Genomic DNA, 18,806 nt, shown 5'->3' on the forward strand with positions numbered 1-18,806 from the left:
TGAACGTGATAATTGCCTCTCTCGTGCCTTTACCTTTCCTAAAGGTGAACTGACCGTCATGCAACTGATCTCCAATGTGCTTTATCATTCTTCTGTATATCATTCTTGTTTGCAGTTTGAATGCATTAGCTGTTAAGATGACTGTGCGGTAATTCTTGCACTTACCTGCCCTTGAAGTCTTCGGAATTGTATGCATGATATTTTTCCGAAAGTGAGCTGGTACGTCGCCAGTCTCATAGGTTCTACACATCCATCTGAGTAGTCGTTTCGTTGCCACTTCCCTAATGATTTTAAAAAGTTTGATCGAATATTATCTATCCCTTCTGCCTCAAGCTTTAACAAAGCTCTTTTAAATTCCGAGTCTAAAACTGGATCCCCTTTCTCTCCTATACCGACTTCACTTTCTTCTTTTATCACGTCATAAGACAATTGCTCCCCCTAACAGAGGCCTTCAGTGTACTCTTTCCACCTATCCGCTCTCCCTTCGGCGTTTAACAGTGGAATTCTCATTGCACGCTGACTGTTACCACCCTTGATTTTAATTTCAGCAAGGTTGTTCTGATTTTTCTGTATCTTGAGTCAACTCTTCCGATGTTTATTTCTTGGTCGGGTACTTCTCCTGCGCACTTCCTATTTATTTCATTCCTGTGTGATTTAAGCCGCTGTATTCCTGTCTTTACCTACTTCCAAAGAGCATAGCTACAAAGCTAGAAAAAGGATGATCTTCACTATTCTGGGTTACATCTGACTTTGGCACAAAAATGGGTGACTCATGCTGCCACAAAGATCTTTGGTCATTTACCAAATAGCATTAAATGTCTGACAGATAGCCAACCAGGATTTAAAAAAAATAAAAGAATTTCTAAATGATGACTCCTACTCACTAGATGAATTGTTTAGATATGAATTAAAAATTGTAAAAAAAAAAGTACATCGTATACGGAAATCTTATGTTAAACTGACATGTCTCACATCATCACGAGATGTCGTATTAATGCTCTACGTAACAAGTATTAATGCAATGTAATGTATTGTAATATTTCGTCTGTCTGTTGAAGTATTTCATCTGTTAACCAAGGTTTCTTTCGCGGCAGTCTTCCTAGTATCTATGTTTGTCTTTCGATCGTCTCATATAGCTCATTTTAGAGAAGCCTTGTGATCTTCAACTGAATTGCCTACTGTGGTATTCATCACTGCAAATCCATATCATAAGCGAACTTCAAATACGTCGCATCATTCCCGAGCATATTCTTGTCCTATTTCTTTCCACGCTGATTCTCCCGTACTATTCTCTTAAACACTACTCATCATCACTATTAAATTGTGATCTGAGTCTATATTCCTGGCTACGCATTACAGACCGGTATCTCATTTCGGAAATTCCGCCTGATCGTGATTTAAACCAACTAAAATCTTCCCGCATCTCCAGACCTTTTCCAAATATAACTCTTCCTCTTGTGATTTTCAAACAGTGTATTCGCTACTACTAGCTAAAATTTACTGCAGAACTCTACACGTATATCTACTTTTACATGACTATTTTGCAATTCAGACTTAAGCAAAGGGTTCTTCAATTCACCTTCAGACTATTTCTCTACCGTTCCACTATCTAACAGCGCAAGAGAAAAAATGAACGCTGAAATCTTTGTGTACGAGCTCTGATTTCTCTTATTTTATTACGATGATCATTTCTGCCTATGTAGTTTGGTAACCCTAAATAGTTTGCACATTCAGAAGGGAAAGTTTGGGACTTAAATTTCGTGAAAAGACCTCGCCGCACCGAAAAACGCCTCGATTTGATTATCACCATCCTCACTCGCTTATGTCTGTGATACTCTCTCCCCTATTGCGCGATAATACAAAACGAGCTTCCCTTCTTTCAACTTTCTCGATGTCCTCCGTCAATCCTGTCTGGTAAGGCTCCCACACAGCACAGCAGCACTCTAGCAGAGGACAACCAAGCGTAATGTCTGCAGTCTTTGTAGTTGACCTGTTGCGTCTTCTAAGTGTTCTGCCAACAAAAAGCAGTCTTTATTTTATTTTCCGCACAACATTACGAATGTGACCGTTCACTTTACGTTGTTTGTAATTGTAATTTCTGGGAATATACTCGAATTGATAACTGTTAATTATCGGTAACCGAAATTCAACGGATTTCTTTCTGCTCTCTCATTTCTACTACCAACTTTCTTCTATTCCTTTCCCTACAAACTCATTCCAGTACCTATTACATTATCTTCTTCCTTTACATAAACTATCCGTTCAGTGTATCTACACTCCTGGAAATGGAAAAAAGAACACATTGACACCGGTGTGTCAGACCCACCATACTTGCTCTGGACACTGCGAGAGGGCTGTACAAGCAATGATCACACGCACGGCACAGCGGACACACCAGGAACCGCGGTGTTGGCCGTCGAATGGTGCTAGCTGCGCAGCATTTGTGCACCGCCGCCGTCAGTGTCAGCCAGTTTGCCGTGGCATACGGAGCTCCATCGCAGTCTTTAACACTGGTAGCATGCCGCGACAGCGTGGACATGAACCGTATGTGCAGTTGACGGACTTTGAGCGAGGGCGTATAGTGGGCATGCGGGAGGCCGGGTGGACGTACCGCCGAATTGCTCAACACGTGGGGCGTGAGGTCTCCACAGTACATCGATGTTGTCGCCAGTGGTCGGCGGAAGGTGCACGTGCCCGACGACCTGGGACCGGACCGCAGCGACGCACGGGTGCACGCCAAGACCGTAGGATCCTACGCAGTGCCGTAGGGGACCGCACCGCCACTTCCCAGCAAATTAGGGACACTGTTGCTCCTGGGGTATCGGCAAGGACCATTCGCAACCGTCTCCATGAAGCTGGGCTACGGTCCCGCACACCGTTAGGCCGTCTTCCGCTCACGCCCCAACATCGTGCAGCCCGCCTCCAGTGGTGTCGCGACAGGCGTGAATGGAGGGACGAATGGAGACGTGTCGTCTTCAGCGATGAGAGTCGCTTCTGCCTTGGTGCCAATGATGGTCGTATGCGTGTTTGGCGCCGTGCAGGTGAGCGCCACAATCAGGACTGCATACGACCGAGGCACACAGGGCCAACACCCGGCATCATGGTGTGGGGAGCGATCTCCTACACTGGCCGTACACCACTGGTGATCGTCGAGGGGACACTGAATAGTGCACGGTACATCCAAACCGTCATCGAACCCATCGTTCTACCATTCCTAGACCGGCAAGGGAACTTGCTGTTCCAACAGGGCAATGCACGTCCGCATGTATCCCGTGCCACCCAACGTTCTCTAGAAGGTGTAAGTCAACTACCCTGGCCAGCAAGATCTCTGGATCTGTCCCCCATTGAGCATGTTTGGGACTGGATGAAGCGTCGTCTCACGCGGTCTGCACGTCCAGCACAAACGCTGGTCCAACTGAGGCGCCAGGTGGAAATGGCATGGCAAGCCGTTCCACAGGACTACATCCAGCATCTCTACGATCGTCTCCATGGGAGAATAGCAGCCTGCATTGCTGCGAAAGGTGGATATACACTGTACTAGTGCCGACATTGTGCATGCTCTGTTGCCTGTGTCTATGTGCCTGTGGTTCTGTCAGTGTGATCATGTGATGTATCTGACCCCAGGAATGTGTCAATAAAGTTTCCCCTTCCTGGGACAATGAATTCACGGTGTTTTTATTTCAATTTCCAGGAGTGTATATACTATTTCTATCTATTCATCTTCTGCTTGTGACGTCTGCGTCTATATTTGGACCGTTGTTATCGGTGTTGGTTTGCTATCGAATATCAGAAGAACAACTCTGCCACTGAACTTGCAATACACCAAGGTGAGTCGAGCGTGTGAATTCAAAGTGCCACTGGGCTATGGCTCGTAGGAAGGTGTGCCTATGATATGGATTGAGTGAACCCTTTCGACATGTAGATTCCCCCCACCCCCTCCCACCCCCACCCTACCTTACCCCTACATCGACTCAAATGTGATACGGCAAACTACGCACAACTGATGGGAAATTAATGTCCCTGACAAATGAGACGTGGGTGTGGTCCTTTCAAAAATTAATAGTAATTAAAGGAATTAATGCGTTTATATGACTACTGAAATCAAATGTGAGTCCACTTTGACATCATTTATTAGTATAAAATACAGGAGGAAAACCAAAATGTTTATCGGTGGTAAGGACTTCGGGGCCAAACTACTGAGGTCATCGGTCCCTCAGTAATCACTACTTAATCTAACTTAAACTAACTTACGCTGAGGACAACACACACACCGAACCCCTTGGGAGGACTCGAACTTCCGACGGGGAGAGCCGCGCGAACCGAGACAAGGCGCCCTAGACCAGGCGGCTACCCGGCGCAGTGCAAAGTTTATTCACGAACGAAATAATGATGTCTCCAGATCAAAAATTAAGAGAAATTTGGACAACAGTGTCTGCACAATTCATCCATTTAACATAAGAAGATACTGAGCGGAAACGTCCGCGGGAAAGGGGTCGTGGAAAGCATCTTGTAATAATCTCGCGTTCTACCAGAAAGCATTAAACACACGCTTCCGAATCAACATGATGGCTGTATCGATCATTGTGGGACAAAGAAAACACATGCAGGGACCCAACTGCCTGAATCATGAGTGTGCTATCTCGCACAACGTAATTCGGAACAAGATTGCCTCAACTTTGGAACAACGCACCTAACACTAACTCGGTAGTATCATCCCGTACTCACGCTGGCACCGTGAACTCGCCACGATGCTGCCGTACAAGAAGCTAAACTGGAACTTAAGCAGTTGCAGAAGCCAAAATTAAAGTTATGTCCCTTCGGATTGCCGCATAAATGACCAAAAACCATTCGAAGAAGAATCTCCAGAAGAGACCAGACGAGCATGACCACAAGCTTCACGTGGAGAAGCTGCGAAAAAGAAGCGGCCAAAAACTATGAATTTCCCAATCCGCAGGGTTGTTGCTTGAACTCCCAATGGGATACGGCGTAACAAACTTTGCCCTCTTTTGGCCAAAAATCTTGTTTAGCCGCTACCCAACCGCCGACTTCGGCAAGTTTTAACAGAATGATAACAATTTTGTGCAGACTCCTGCTTTAGAAAAATGTTGCAGCTCACCCGAATGCGAGGAAACCCACGCTTCGTTTACCAGTAGAGAAAACGCCTGTCTCCCGCACTATATACTTTGTTAGGCACCGACCAATCACAGCGTCTCACCCTGAGAATGACAAGAGATGGTTGAATGTACTTCGAGTCCTGGCGAGAGAAAAACACGGCAGCACTCCTTCAAAAAATGTTCCGAACAATCCGCTAACAATACTGTGCACCTGGCGATGTTATCTCTCGAGTCAGCTGCCCGTAGATCGTAAAGAAACGGTTAGGTCCCCTACGACTAGTGTCTGGTCTGTGGGCCCAGCAGGCCCTACAGGGTGGATGAATACAACAGACTGTAAAGAAACACTCAGCTCCCCTGCAGTTCCAGGGATTCCTTTATTCCAAACTGCCGTAGGCTATTTTGTGCAGACTGTTTGCCAGATGCCTGCTGAGTTTCTGTGAATGTGCCTGCACCGCCAAAGCGACATCCTGCACACAAAGCTCAGCTGACCGGTGACCGACAGCCGCACCTGACCCACTGGGTGAGGGAGCTACTGTCAGCCGTGGCAGAGCTCTTAGAACTCTTGAAAGTCGATCCCCAGCAAGTCTGCACTTTCTGGTCAACGCAACAACCCGATGCTGCGAAAGCTCGCTGAGACTCTGTCAATTAAGAGCCCAGTACAAGATGCACACTCAATAGCAAATTAATCAGAATGACGAAATTGGAGAGATGTTTGACATCTGTGTCCCAACTCAATATAAAATCTTGCATAAATCCTTATACTATTTCCATTTCATTTCACTGATCTCGCTATCTACATCTACATCCATACTCCGCAAGCCACCTGACGGTGTGTGGCGGAAGGTACCTTGAGTACCTCTATCGGTTCTCCCTTCTATTCCAGTCTCGTATTCTTCATGGAAAGAAAGATTGTCCTTATGCCTCTGTGTGGGCTATAATCTCTCTGAGTTTATCCTCATGGTCTCTTCGAGAGATATACGTAAGAGGGAGCGATATACTGCTTGACTCCTCGGTGAAGGTATGTTCTCGAAACTTCATCAAAAGCCCGTACCCAGCTACTGAGCGTCTCTCTTGCAGAGTCTTCCACTGCAGTTTATTTATCATCTCCGTAACGCTTTCGCGACTACTGAATGACCCTGTAACGAATTGCGCTGCTCCCCGTTGGATCTTCTCTATCTCTTCTATTACCCTATCTGGTACGGATCCCACACCGGTGAGCAGTATTCAAGCAGTGGGAGAACAAGTTTGCTTTCGGACTGCATTTCCTTAGGATTCTTTCAATGAATCTCAGTCTGGCACCTGCTTTACCGACGATTAATTTTATATGGTCATTCCATTTTAAATAACTCATAATGCCTACTCCCAGATAATTTATGGAATTAACTGCTTCCAGTTGCTGACCTGCTACATTGTAGCTAAATGATAAAGGATCTTTCCTTCTATGTATTCGCAGCACATTACACTTGTCTACATTGAGATTCAGTTGCCATTCCCTGCACCATGCGTCAATTCGTTGCAGATCCTCCTGCATTTCAGTACAATTTTCCATTGTTACAACCTCTCGATATACTACAGCATCATCCGCAAAAAGCCTCAGTGAACTTCCGATGTTATCCACAAGGTCATTTATATATATTGTGAATAGCAACGTTCCTACGACACTCCCCTGCGGCACACCTGAACTCACTCTTACTCCAGAAGACTTCTCTCCACTGAGAATGACATGCTGCGTTGTTGCGTTTTGTATCTATCTATTAACTGAGCCTTTGTATTTCCTTATCAGATTTTCCAACCTCCCTGCCAAGTTCAAACTTCTGACATGCCACGCTCTGACTTTTAGAATATTACCTTTTTTGTTGGTTAATCTATCTTTTTCTCATGGTCACCTTCCTCTTTGCAGTCGCCTCCCCGATTCGAATGGGGAGCTAATCCAGAACATTTTGCCGGTTGCAGGTCTCATGTCCTCTTGATACACCTTATGAGTCTTTAATGCAGCCAAAGCATTGTCGCAGTGGTAACACCGGTTCCCGTCGGATCACCGAAGTTAAGCGCTGTCGGACTGGGCTAGCGCTTGGTTGGGTGACCGGTCTGCCGAGCTGGATGCACTCAGCCCTTGTGAGACAAACTGAGGAGCTACTTGACTGAGACGTAGCGGCTCCGATCTCGTAAACTGACATACGGCCGGGAGAGCGGTGTTTGACCTCATGCCCCTCCATGTCCGCATCCAGTGATGCCTATGGTCTGAGGATGACACGGCGGACGGTCGGTACCGTTCGGCCTTCGTGACCTGTTCGGGAGGTGTTTAGTTTGAGTCTTTAATGCAGTGGTTTATATTGCCTTCTGCGTCCTCATGCCATTGACCATTGTTAATTCTTCCGCCTTTGAGGAGCAGTTTCCCACCCCATGGGCAAGAGAGTGCGCTGAAGCTATATTCCGTTCCTCTGCCCTCTTTGACAAGACTATTGGCAAAGCGAGGGTGATCTCTTACGCCAGAAGTCTTCAGCCGTTGTCGATGATGTTTTTTCAAAAATGGTTCAAATGGCTCTGAGCACTATGGGACTCAACTGCTGTGGTCATAAGTCCCCTAGAACTTAGAACTACTTAAACCTAACTAACCTAAGGACATCACACACATCCATGCCCGAGGCAGGATTCGAACCTGCGACCGTAGCGGTCGTGCGGTTCCAGACTGCAACGCCTTTAACCGCTCGGCCACTCCGGCCGGCTGATGATGTTGTTTAATTCAGAATTGAAGCAGTAGTTAGGTTCGAACCTAGGACCCAGGGAAATATCCCTGAGGATCTGTCGCGGGTGTCATCCGGTTGCTAGTCCACATTTGAAGTCGCTTAGCTCTCCACACAGATCCATTCTGCTGTTAGTGCTCCGCTACTAACAACACAATACTCTTCACCTCCTTTTATACTGACGGGTCCGCCTCTTGTGACACCTACCGGTCAATTCCTCATTACATAGGCGTGTCAGCGTGCTTATAATCACATAGTGTGCACCCAACGTCCCGAATTATTTGTTACATGTGTTTCAGTCCCTATCTTCCCCAACAGTTTTCCCTCTACGGTCCAGTCGAGTACAACAGAAGTTACTCCCTGATGTCTTAGCAGTTGTCCCCTTATCCTACCCCTTTTTACAATTTTAGTGTTTTCCACTTTTCTCGCCGGTCTTGCGGAGAACCTGCTCGTTCATTATGTTATCAAATCACTTAATTCCTAGTAAGCTTCCATAACAACAAATGTCAAATGCTTTGTTTTGCTTATTTATGTAACAGATATACTATCTTACCTTTCTTGATCTGAAACACACAGCTGAAATCAGCCGCTGAAAGACTGTCTTGTCATTATTACCGTTCAGAAAGTAATATAAATATATCATTGCAGTTACGGATTCTCCATTTTTTGACAGATATACTATACTATATTGTTAAGACGCGAAGAACAAGTCTGTAGCTAACTGTTCATCAGTTTCCCCTGAACTGACCGATTCTGATGAAACCTGTCGCAGCGGTAACGTAACAGTGCAAGGACGAAAAGCACTCGGCCTACAATTGGTTACTAATGGAAGCAGTCGCATTCATTTTGTGTCGAGATAGTACATTGGTCTGGCAACTCCTTAATACGTTCACACTATCTTCTTGGTTTACATGTAAGAGTGACGTTTCATATCACATAGAGGCTGTTGGGGGTATATGGTTCAAATGGCTCTGAGCACTATGGGACTTAACATCTGAGGTCATCAGTCCCCTAGAACTTAGAACTACTTAAAGCTAACTAACCTAAGGACATCACACACATCCATGCCCGAGGCAGCATTCGAACCTGCGATCGTAGCGGTCGCGCGGTTCCAGACTGTAGCGCCTAGAACCGCTCGGCCACACCTGCCGGCGTTGGTGGTATAAGTGCATATTCCTCTACTGATGACTAAGTGCAGTGTACTTGAACAACATTACATCAGTATTTAGTTCATTTGCAGATTATTAATTATAGCTATTACGAGTACTATGTTTTTAGATTGGTTAGTACCTCAAAGTCACAAGCAGGCTATCAGTATCTGCTTTCCATGGGCAGCAGATCGGGTATTCAACTGTGGATAAGCGGACGCAAAATGGATAGTAGTAATAGAGTTCACGATTCATTTAGTAATCGTCTAGAAAATATCAGGTAGTAAATTACGAGATGTATTTGTGGGAAGAAAGTTGATTGCAGAGAAAAAACAACTAACACACTGAAGTGGGTGCATAGTAAGGTACTAATTTACCACAATATCTGTACCTATACCCCTAGAACCCTGTGTATTGCCCATACTGCAATTTTCTTTTGCATCGTTGGTTTACTCTACCTTCGCAGTAGTGTTATATGTGGGAAGTGAACGTTCCATATGGTGGATAACTATACATTTCACTTATGTATATATATAGGTGAGTCACCAAACGTTACCGCTGGATATATTTCGTAAACCACATCAAATACTGACGAACCGATTCCACAGACCGAACGTGAGGAGAGGGGCTCGTGTAATTGTTTAATACAAACCATACAAAAGTGCACGGAAGTATGTTTTCTAACACAAACCTAGGTTTTTTTAAATGGAACCACGTTAGTTTTGTTAGCACATCTGAACATATAAACAAATACGTAATCAGTGCCGTTTGTTGCATTGTAAAATGTTAATTACATCCGGAGATATTGTAATCTAAAGTTGACGCTTGAAACCTCCGACGTTCAGTTGCGTGTTGCAACAAACACGGGCCACGGTCGGCGAGCAGCATCTGCAGGGACATGTTTACGATGACTACCGTGTTTACGAGTGTGGCTGTAGTGCACTGTCGTGGTTTGGTCTAGCTGTCGCAGTGTCCGCATGTAGCGCTTGCTGCTATTGTTATTCTGCATTCGTCTCCGCACGCAGACCAACTGTAGTACACCGTCTTACCAGACGTCCGTGATAGTGTAGTGTTGTAGGAACTGTGACCATGGTGTATTCGAACTCTGAAAAGGCGGAGATGATACTCATCTATGGCGAGTGTCGACGAAATGCAGCTGAAGCCTGCAGGGTGTATGCAGAACGGTACCCGGACAGAGAGCATCCAACGTGCCGCACATTGCAAAACATCTACCGCCAACTGTATGCAACAGGTATGGTCGTAGCACGCAAATGGGTCCGTAACCGGCCCGTCACAGGAGAAGCGGGTGCAGTTGGTGTGTTAGCTGCTGTTGCCATGAACCCACACATGAGTACACGGGACATTGCGAGAGCCGGTGGACTGAGTCAAAGTAGTGTCATGCGCTTACTGCATCGTCACCGCTTTCACCCGTTTCATGTGTCGCTACCTCAGCTATTACATGGTGATGACTTTAATCATCGAGTGCAATTCTGTCAATGGGCATTAACAGAGAATGTGTTGCAGTTCTACCTGTTTACCGATGAAGCGGGTTTCACAAACCACGGGGCAGTGAATCTACGGAACATGCATTATTACTGGTCCGTGGACAATCCTCGCTGGCTCAGACAGGTAGAGCGACAGCGACCGTGGACTGTAAATGTATGGTGCGGAATCGTTGGCGACCACCTCATTGGCCCTCACTTCACTGCAGGGGCCCAAACAGCTGCAACAAACATCGCGTTTGTACAGAATGATCTGCCAACGTTGCTCGAAAATGTCCCACTGGAAACGCGTCGACGTATGTGGTATCAGCATGATGGTGCACCTGCACATTCCGCAATTAACACTAGGCTGACCCTTGACAGGATGTTCGACGGGCGTTTCATAGGACGTGGAGGACGCATAAATTGGCCAGCCTGTTCTCCTGATCTTACACCTCTGGACTTCTTTCTGTGGGGTACGTTAAAGGAGAATGTGTACCGTGATGTGCCTACAACCCCAGAGGATATGAAACAATGTATTGAGCAGCCTGCGGTGACATTACACCAGATGTACTGCGGCATGTACGACTTTCATTACGCCAGAGATTACAATTGTGTGCAGCTAATGATGGCCACCACATTGAACATCTATTGGCGTGACATGTCGGGACACACTCTAATCCACTCCGTAATTGAAAACGGAAACCACGTGTGTACGTGTACCTCACCCCTCATGGTAATGTACATGTGCGTCAGTGAAAAAGACAAATAAAAAGGTGTTAGCATGTGGACGTAATGTGCTGTTCCAGTCTCTTCTGTACCTAAGGTCCATCACCGTTCCCTTTGGATCCCTACGTAATTCGGTGCTCTCCGATACACACGATCGAACAGCGGAGGAGTGGTACTCAAGCGTCAACTTTAGGTTACAATATCTCCGGATGTAATTAACATTTTACAATGCAACAAACGGCACTGATTACGTATTTGTTTATATGTTCAGATGTGCTAACAAAACTAACGGGGTTCCATTTAAAAAAACGTAGGTTTGTGTTAAAAATCATACTCCCGTGCATTTTTGTATGGTTTGTATTAACCAATTACACTAGCCCCTCTCCTCACGTTCGGTCTGTGGAATCGGTTCGTCAGTTTTTGATGTGGTTTACAAAATATATCCAGCGGTAATGTTAGGTGACTCACCCTATATATACAGGGTGTTACAAAAAGCACGGTCAAACTTTCAGGAAACATTCCTCACACACAAAGAAAGAAAATATGTTATGCGGAAATGTATCCGGAAACGCTTACTTTCCATGTTAGAGCTCATTTCATTACTTCTCTTCAAATCACATTAATCATGGAATGGAAACACACAGCAACAGAACGTACCAGCGTGACTTCAAACACTTTGTTACAGGAAATGTTCAAAATGTCCGTTAGCGAGGATACATGCATTCACCCTCCGTCGCATGGAATCCCTGATGCGCTGATGCAGCCCTGGAGAATGGCGTATTGTATCACAGCCGTCCACAATACGAGCACGAAGAGTCTCTACATTTGGTACCGGGATTGCGTAGACAAGAGCTTTCAAATGCCCCCATTAATGAAAATCAAGAGGGTTGAGGTCAGGAGAGCGTGGAGGCCATGGAATTGGTCCGCGTCTACCAATCCATCGGTCACCGGATCTGTTGTTGAGAAGCGTATGAACACTTCGACTGAAATGTGCAGGAGCTCCATCGTGCAAGAACCACGTGTTGTGTCGTACATGTAAAGGCACATGTTCTAGCAGCACAGGTAGAGTATCTCGTATGAAATCATGATAACGTGCTCCATTGAGCGTAGGTGGAAGAACATGAAGCTCAATCAAGCCATCACCAACAATGTCTGCCCAAACGTTCACAAAAAATCTGTGTTGATGACGTGATTGCACAATTGCGTGCGGATTCTCGTCAGCCCACACATGTTGATTGTGAAAATTTACAATTTGATCACGTTGGAATGACGCCTCATCCATAAAGAGAACATTTGCACTGAAATGAGGATTGACACATTGTTGGATGAACCATTCGCAGAAGTGTACCCGTGGAGGCCAATCAGCTGCTGATAGTGCCTGCACACGCTGTACATGGTACGGAAACATCTGGTTCTCCCGTAGCACTCTCCATACAGTGACGTGGTCAACGTTATCTTGTACAGCAGCAACTTCTCTGACGCTGACATTAGGGTTACCGTCAACTGCGCGAAGAATTGCCTCGTCCATTGCAGGTGTCCTCGTCGTTCTAGGTCTTCCCCAGTCGCGAGTCATAGGCTGGAATGTTCCGTGCTCCCTAAGACGCCGATCAATTGCTTCGAACGTCTTCCTGTCGGGACACCCTCGTTCTGGAAATCTGTCTCGATACAAACGTACCGCGCCACGGCTATTGCCCCGTGCTAATCCATACATCAAATGGGCATCTGCCAAGTCCGCATTTGTAAACATTGCACTGACTGCAAAACCACGTTCGTGATGAACACTAACCTGTTGATGCTACGTACTGATGGGTTTGATGCTAGTACTGTAGAGCAATGAGTCGCATGTCAACACAAGCACCGAAGTCAACATTACCTTCCTTCAATTGGGCCAACTGGCGGCGAATCGAGGAAGTACAGTACATACTGCCGAAACTAAAATGAGCTCTAACATGGAAATTAAGCGTTTCCGGACACATGTCCGCATAACATCTTTTCTTTATTTGTGTGTGAGGAATGTTTCCTGGAAGTTTGGCCGTCCCTTTGTGTAACACCCTATAATTCTGTGTGATTTTTTTCATTGCTGTTGCATTTGCTTCAGTGAGTAGCAATACGACATATGCCAGTTCGCACTTACGATCAACGTGCTTCAAAAGTAAAAATCAAGTTGCATATTAACATCCGTTTCCACAGATGTCTCCGTTCTCGCAACGGAGGGAAACCAGAGAAAGTAAACAGTCGGCCAAGTAATCTCTGAAGGACTTGGAAATAAACTGGGAAGCATGAGAAACAGCCGTCGCTTTCTCCTCTAAGATCTTTGGCTGGGTATTAAACGTAACGATCTAAACTTCCGTTACGCCTGGTGGCGGTTTACGACCGTTGCAGAAAGCCGTTACCAGCAGAAAATAAAAATGATGTAAATATGCGCAGCCCCGCTGGAAATAAAAACTCCTTTTCGTAGTTCTTTATTGTCTGCCCGCAAAACGCTCGAATGGATTAGTATCCGAGTGGTCTATATGTTCACTGTTGTTGACATTTACGAGAACAAACTTGGTTATGGGCAATAAAACGAATCGCTATGAATCGCATAACTCGTTTTAAACCACTTCCAACCACTAAGAGATCTCCTCCTATAGCTATATGCTCAACAATATAAGCAGTTAGATAAATAATTGTATACTAAACACAGCTTGTTCACTACCTAAGGTTTTGTTGCAGAGGCGGTTCCCGAGGAGTTGACAGTATACATTACTGTATGACTTCTGCGAAGGTCAGGCCTTCTAATTTTCTTTTTTCAGTCATCAGCCTGCTGACTGGTTTGATGTGCTCTGACACGAATTCCTCTCCTGTGCCAAACTCTTCATTTCAGAGTAGTACTTGCAACCTACGTACTCAATTAACTGCTGGATGTTTTCCAGTCTGTGTCTTCCTGTAAAGTTTTTACCCTCTACACCTCCCTCTAGTACATTGGAAGTTATTCCGTGATGTCTTAACAGATGTCCTACCATCCTGTCCCTTCTTCTTGCCAGTGTTTTCGATATATATTTCTTTCCTTGCCGATTTTCCGGAGAACCTCCTCATTCCTTACCTTGTAAGTCCACCTGATTTCTAACATTATTCTGTAGCACCACATCTCAAATGTTTCCATTCTCTTTTGTTCCGGTTTTTCAACAGTCCATGTTTCACTACCATACAATGTTGTGCTTCAGGCGCACATTCTCAGAAATTTATTCTTCAATTTGAAGCCTATATTTGATAAGAGTAGACACACTTGGCCAGGAATTTCCTTTTTGCTAGTGCCAGTCTGCTTTTTGTGCCCTTCTTTCTCAGTCTGGGTTATTTTGCTGCCCAGGTAGCAGAATTCCTTTATCTACTTCGTGATCACCAGTTCCAATGTTACGTTCCTCTCTGTTCTTGTTTCCTCAACTTTTCATTACTTTCGTCTTTCTTCGAAATACTCTCGGTCCACATTCTTTACTCATTCCATTTAGCAGATTCTGCAGTTCTTCTTCAATTTGATTGAGATAGCAATGTCATCAGCGAATCTTAACACTGATATCCTTTCGCCTAGAATTTTAATCCCACTCTAGAACCTTCCTTTTATTTCCGTCATATCTCCTTCGAAGTATAGACTTAACAGTATGGACGGAAGACTACGATCCCGGTCATATATTCTTTTTAATCCGAGCACTTAGTTCTTGGTCTTCCACTCTTATTATTTCGTCCTGGCATTTGTACATATTGTTTATTACCCGTCTTTCCCTATAGATTGCCTCTGTTTTTCTCGATATTTCGAACATCTTGTACCATTTTACATTGTCTGGTTTCCAAGTCGACAAATCCTATGAACGTGTCTTGATTGTTTTTTAGCCTTGCTTCCATTTTCAACTGCAACGTCAGAACTGCCTCTCTGATGCCTCTACCTTTCTCGAAGCTAAATTTACCGTCATGCAACAGATCTTTAATTTTCTTTTCCACTTTCTTGTCAGCAGCGTGGATTCATGAAGTCTTAAGCTGATTTTGTGATAATTCTCACAGTAATCTGCTCTTGCAGCCTTCGTAGTTGTGTGGGTGATATTTTTCCTAAAATCAGACAGTATATCGCCAGACTCGTATATTCTACACACCAACGTGAATAGTCGTTTTGTTGCCACTTCCCACAATAATTTTAGAAATTCGGATAAAATATTATATATCCTTTTTGCATTATTCTAGCCTAAGTTTTTCAAAGTCTTTTGAATTCTCATTCTAATATTGGATCCCTTATCTCATCTATCGTATGTCGACTGCTCTTTCTTCTTCTCTCACGACATCAGACAAGACTTCCTCCTCATACAGCCCTTCAGAGTACTCTTTCCACCTATCCGCTCTGTCTACTGCACCTAACAGTGCCCTTTGGGCTGTTAATGCTTTGTGTCTAATCACAGGCACTAATAGTACTAGTAATCATAATAATAATAATACTGTGTACAGTACTATAGTAGCCCTTACATAGTTACTGCTGCTTCATGCTGTCAATTAATTCATTTATCTGTTTCGAAGCGAGTAATGAAGCAGTTCCTTGACTACTACAGGTACTGTCTACAATTCGAAGAAGAAATTTTCTTGCGATACTCTATGTGATCAAAAGTATCCGGACACCTGACTGGCGCCCTCCAACGGTAATGCTGGAATTCAGTATGGTGTTGGCCCAGCCTTAACCTTGATGACGGCTTCCACTCTCGCAGGCATCCCGTTCAATGAGGTGTTGGAAGGTTTCTTGGGGAATGGCAGCCCATTCTTCACGGAGTGCTGCACTGAGGTATCGATGTCGGTCGGTGAGGCCTGGCACAGAGTCGGCGTTCCAAAACATCCCAGGGATTCAGGTCAGAACTCTGTGCAGCCAGTCCATTACAGGGATGTTACTGTCGTGTAACCACTCCGCCACAGGCCGTGCATTATGAGGTGATCGATGGTGTTGAAAGATGCAATCGCCATCCCCGAATTGCTCTTGCACAGTGGGAAGCAGGAAGGTGCTTTAAACATCAATGTGGGCCTGTGTTGTGATAGTGCCATGCCAAACAACAAGGGGTGCAAGCCTCCTCCATGAAAAACACGACCACACCATAAACACCACCGCCTCCGAATTTTACTGTCGGCACTACACATGCTAACAGATGACGTTCACAGGGCAATCGCCATACCCACACCCTGCCATCGGATCGCCACATTATGTACCGTGATTCGTCACTCCACACAACGTTTTTCCACTGTTGAATTGTCCAATGTTTACGCTCCTTACACCAAGCGAGGCGTCGTTTAGCATTTACCGGCGTGATGGATGGCTTATGAGCAGCCGCTCGACCATGAAATCCACGTTTTCTCACCTCCCGCCTAACTGTCATAGTACTTGCAGTGGATCCTGATACAGTTTGAAATTCCTGTGTGATGGTCTGGATAGATGTCTGCCTATTACAAATTACAAAAATGGTTCAAATGGCTCTGAGCACTATGCGGCTTAACTGTTGAGGTCATCAGTCGCCTAGAACTTTTTTTTTTGTCATCAGTCTACTGACTGGTTTGATGCGACCCGCCACGAATTCCTTTCCTGTGCTAACCTCTTCATCTCAGAGTAGCACTTGCAACTTACGTGCTCAATTATTTGCTTGACGTAATCCAATCTCTGCCTTCCTCTACAGTTTTTGCCCTCTACAGCTCCCTCTAGTACCATGGAAGTCATTCCCTCATGTCTTAGCAGATGTCCTATCATCCTGTCCCTTCTCCTTATCAGTGTTTTCCACATATTCCTTTCCTCTCCGATTCTGCGTAGAACCTCCTCATTCCTTACCTTATCAGTCCACTTAATTTTCAACATTAGAACTTAGAACTAATTAAACCTAACTAACCTAAGGACATCACACACATCCATGCCCGAGGCAGGATTCGAACCTGCGACCGTAGCGGTCGCTCGGTTCCAGACTGTAGCGCCAGAACCGCACGGCCACTCCGGCCGGTCTACAAATTACAATCCTCTTCAACTGTCGGCGGTGTCTGTCATTCAAGAGACGAGGTCAGCCTGTAGACTTTTGTGCTGTACGTGTCCCTTCACGTCTCCGCTTTACTATCACATCGTGAACAGTGGACCTAGGGACGTTTAGGAGTATTTAAATCTCGCGTACAGACTTATGACACAAGTGACACCCAATCACCTGATCACGTTCGAAGTCCCAGAGTTCCTCCGAGCGCCCCATTCTGCTCTCTCGCGATTTCTTATGACTACTGAGGTCGCTGATATGGAGTACCTGGCAGTAGGTGGCAACACAATGCACCTAATATGAAAAACGTATGTTTTTGAGCGTGTCCGGATACTTTTGATCACATCGTGTATTTAGCGTCTGTTATGGACATGTCTACTTTTATTATCAGCGATGTACGGGACAAAGCACAACGTATGTGTGTAGTAGATGGACTATGTGAGGAACCTGTAACCTCCATCGCATTAATGCTACTAATTATTCTGAGAAAAAGTAATTTCTGGTAACTTTTACAATCAGTATTAGAGTCTTACAAAATTGATATAATAAGAATGATTTTTAGAAAATAATTTAGTTTCGTAAATGAAACAGAACTGAATCTTTTAGTTTTTATCCGTCAGAAAATTTCATTTTCGCTTCAGGTGGTGATTAATTACTCTCAGGTTGTGAACCATTGCCCTAGTGCAACTACACCGCGGCACGTATTACGAATCGAAAGTTGGAGATACGCTCTGTTCATCGACATGTGTCATATTTTTGTGTTTTGTAGTTTTCACGCAGTTGTCTTCTGAAACCTCGGACGTAATTATGAATAAGCCTGTACTGTTCTGAAGTACATTTACCCTGTGTCTTGTCTGATATGCTGCCGCCGATACTGTTCGATTATTGGAAAAAATAGTTACATGGAACCCATTTAGATGTCCATAGATGACAATAAATTAAACTATCATTGGGAAATGTAATGAGGGGAGAATCAGGGGGAAGTATTCCGGAACTTGGGAATTTATACAGGCTGATTCACGAAGATATGCAAATATTTTAATATGTTATTCTACAAGTAAAACCAAAGAAAAAAGTTGATATAAACATGGGTCTGCAAATATGTAGTTACGGAGTTACGGCTAATAAAAGATTTTGCCTGAAATTTATCCACTTCGCTAATATGAAGCCACTGCAAAACTGTACGAGGTTAAAGTAAAGCATGATTTCCATTGGTCTGGTGAATCTAACAAAACATGTCCCAGACGTGTATCTGCCGTAGTTTTCCAGATCATCCAGAGAAGCAAAGATTATTTTACAAGTAAATTTGTTTACTTTCCATTAAGTATGTAGAAACGCTTGTGTCATGTTGGCAACCATTAGCGTGTTGTTTCAGTCGTTTCCTAACATAGTTTATAAGGACAAAGTCAATACACGTGAGGTATTACTTGCTCACTTTATGAATGCAATAAACGAAATTAAGAACAACGCTGTGAAACTGAAACGAGGAACTAAATCTGCTCATACACGTGCAGCTAAATTCATTGCACTCGGTAGAGACATTTTTGAATATTTATTGTGAATGTATTGTGAAATTGTA

This window comes from Schistocerca cancellata, chromosome 2, assembly GCF_023864275.1.
Source record: "Schistocerca cancellata isolate TAMUIC-IGC-003103 chromosome 2, iqSchCanc2.1, whole genome shotgun sequence".
In the NCBI taxonomy this organism is placed as follows: domain Eukaryota; kingdom Metazoa; phylum Arthropoda; class Insecta; order Orthoptera; family Acrididae; genus Schistocerca; species Schistocerca cancellata.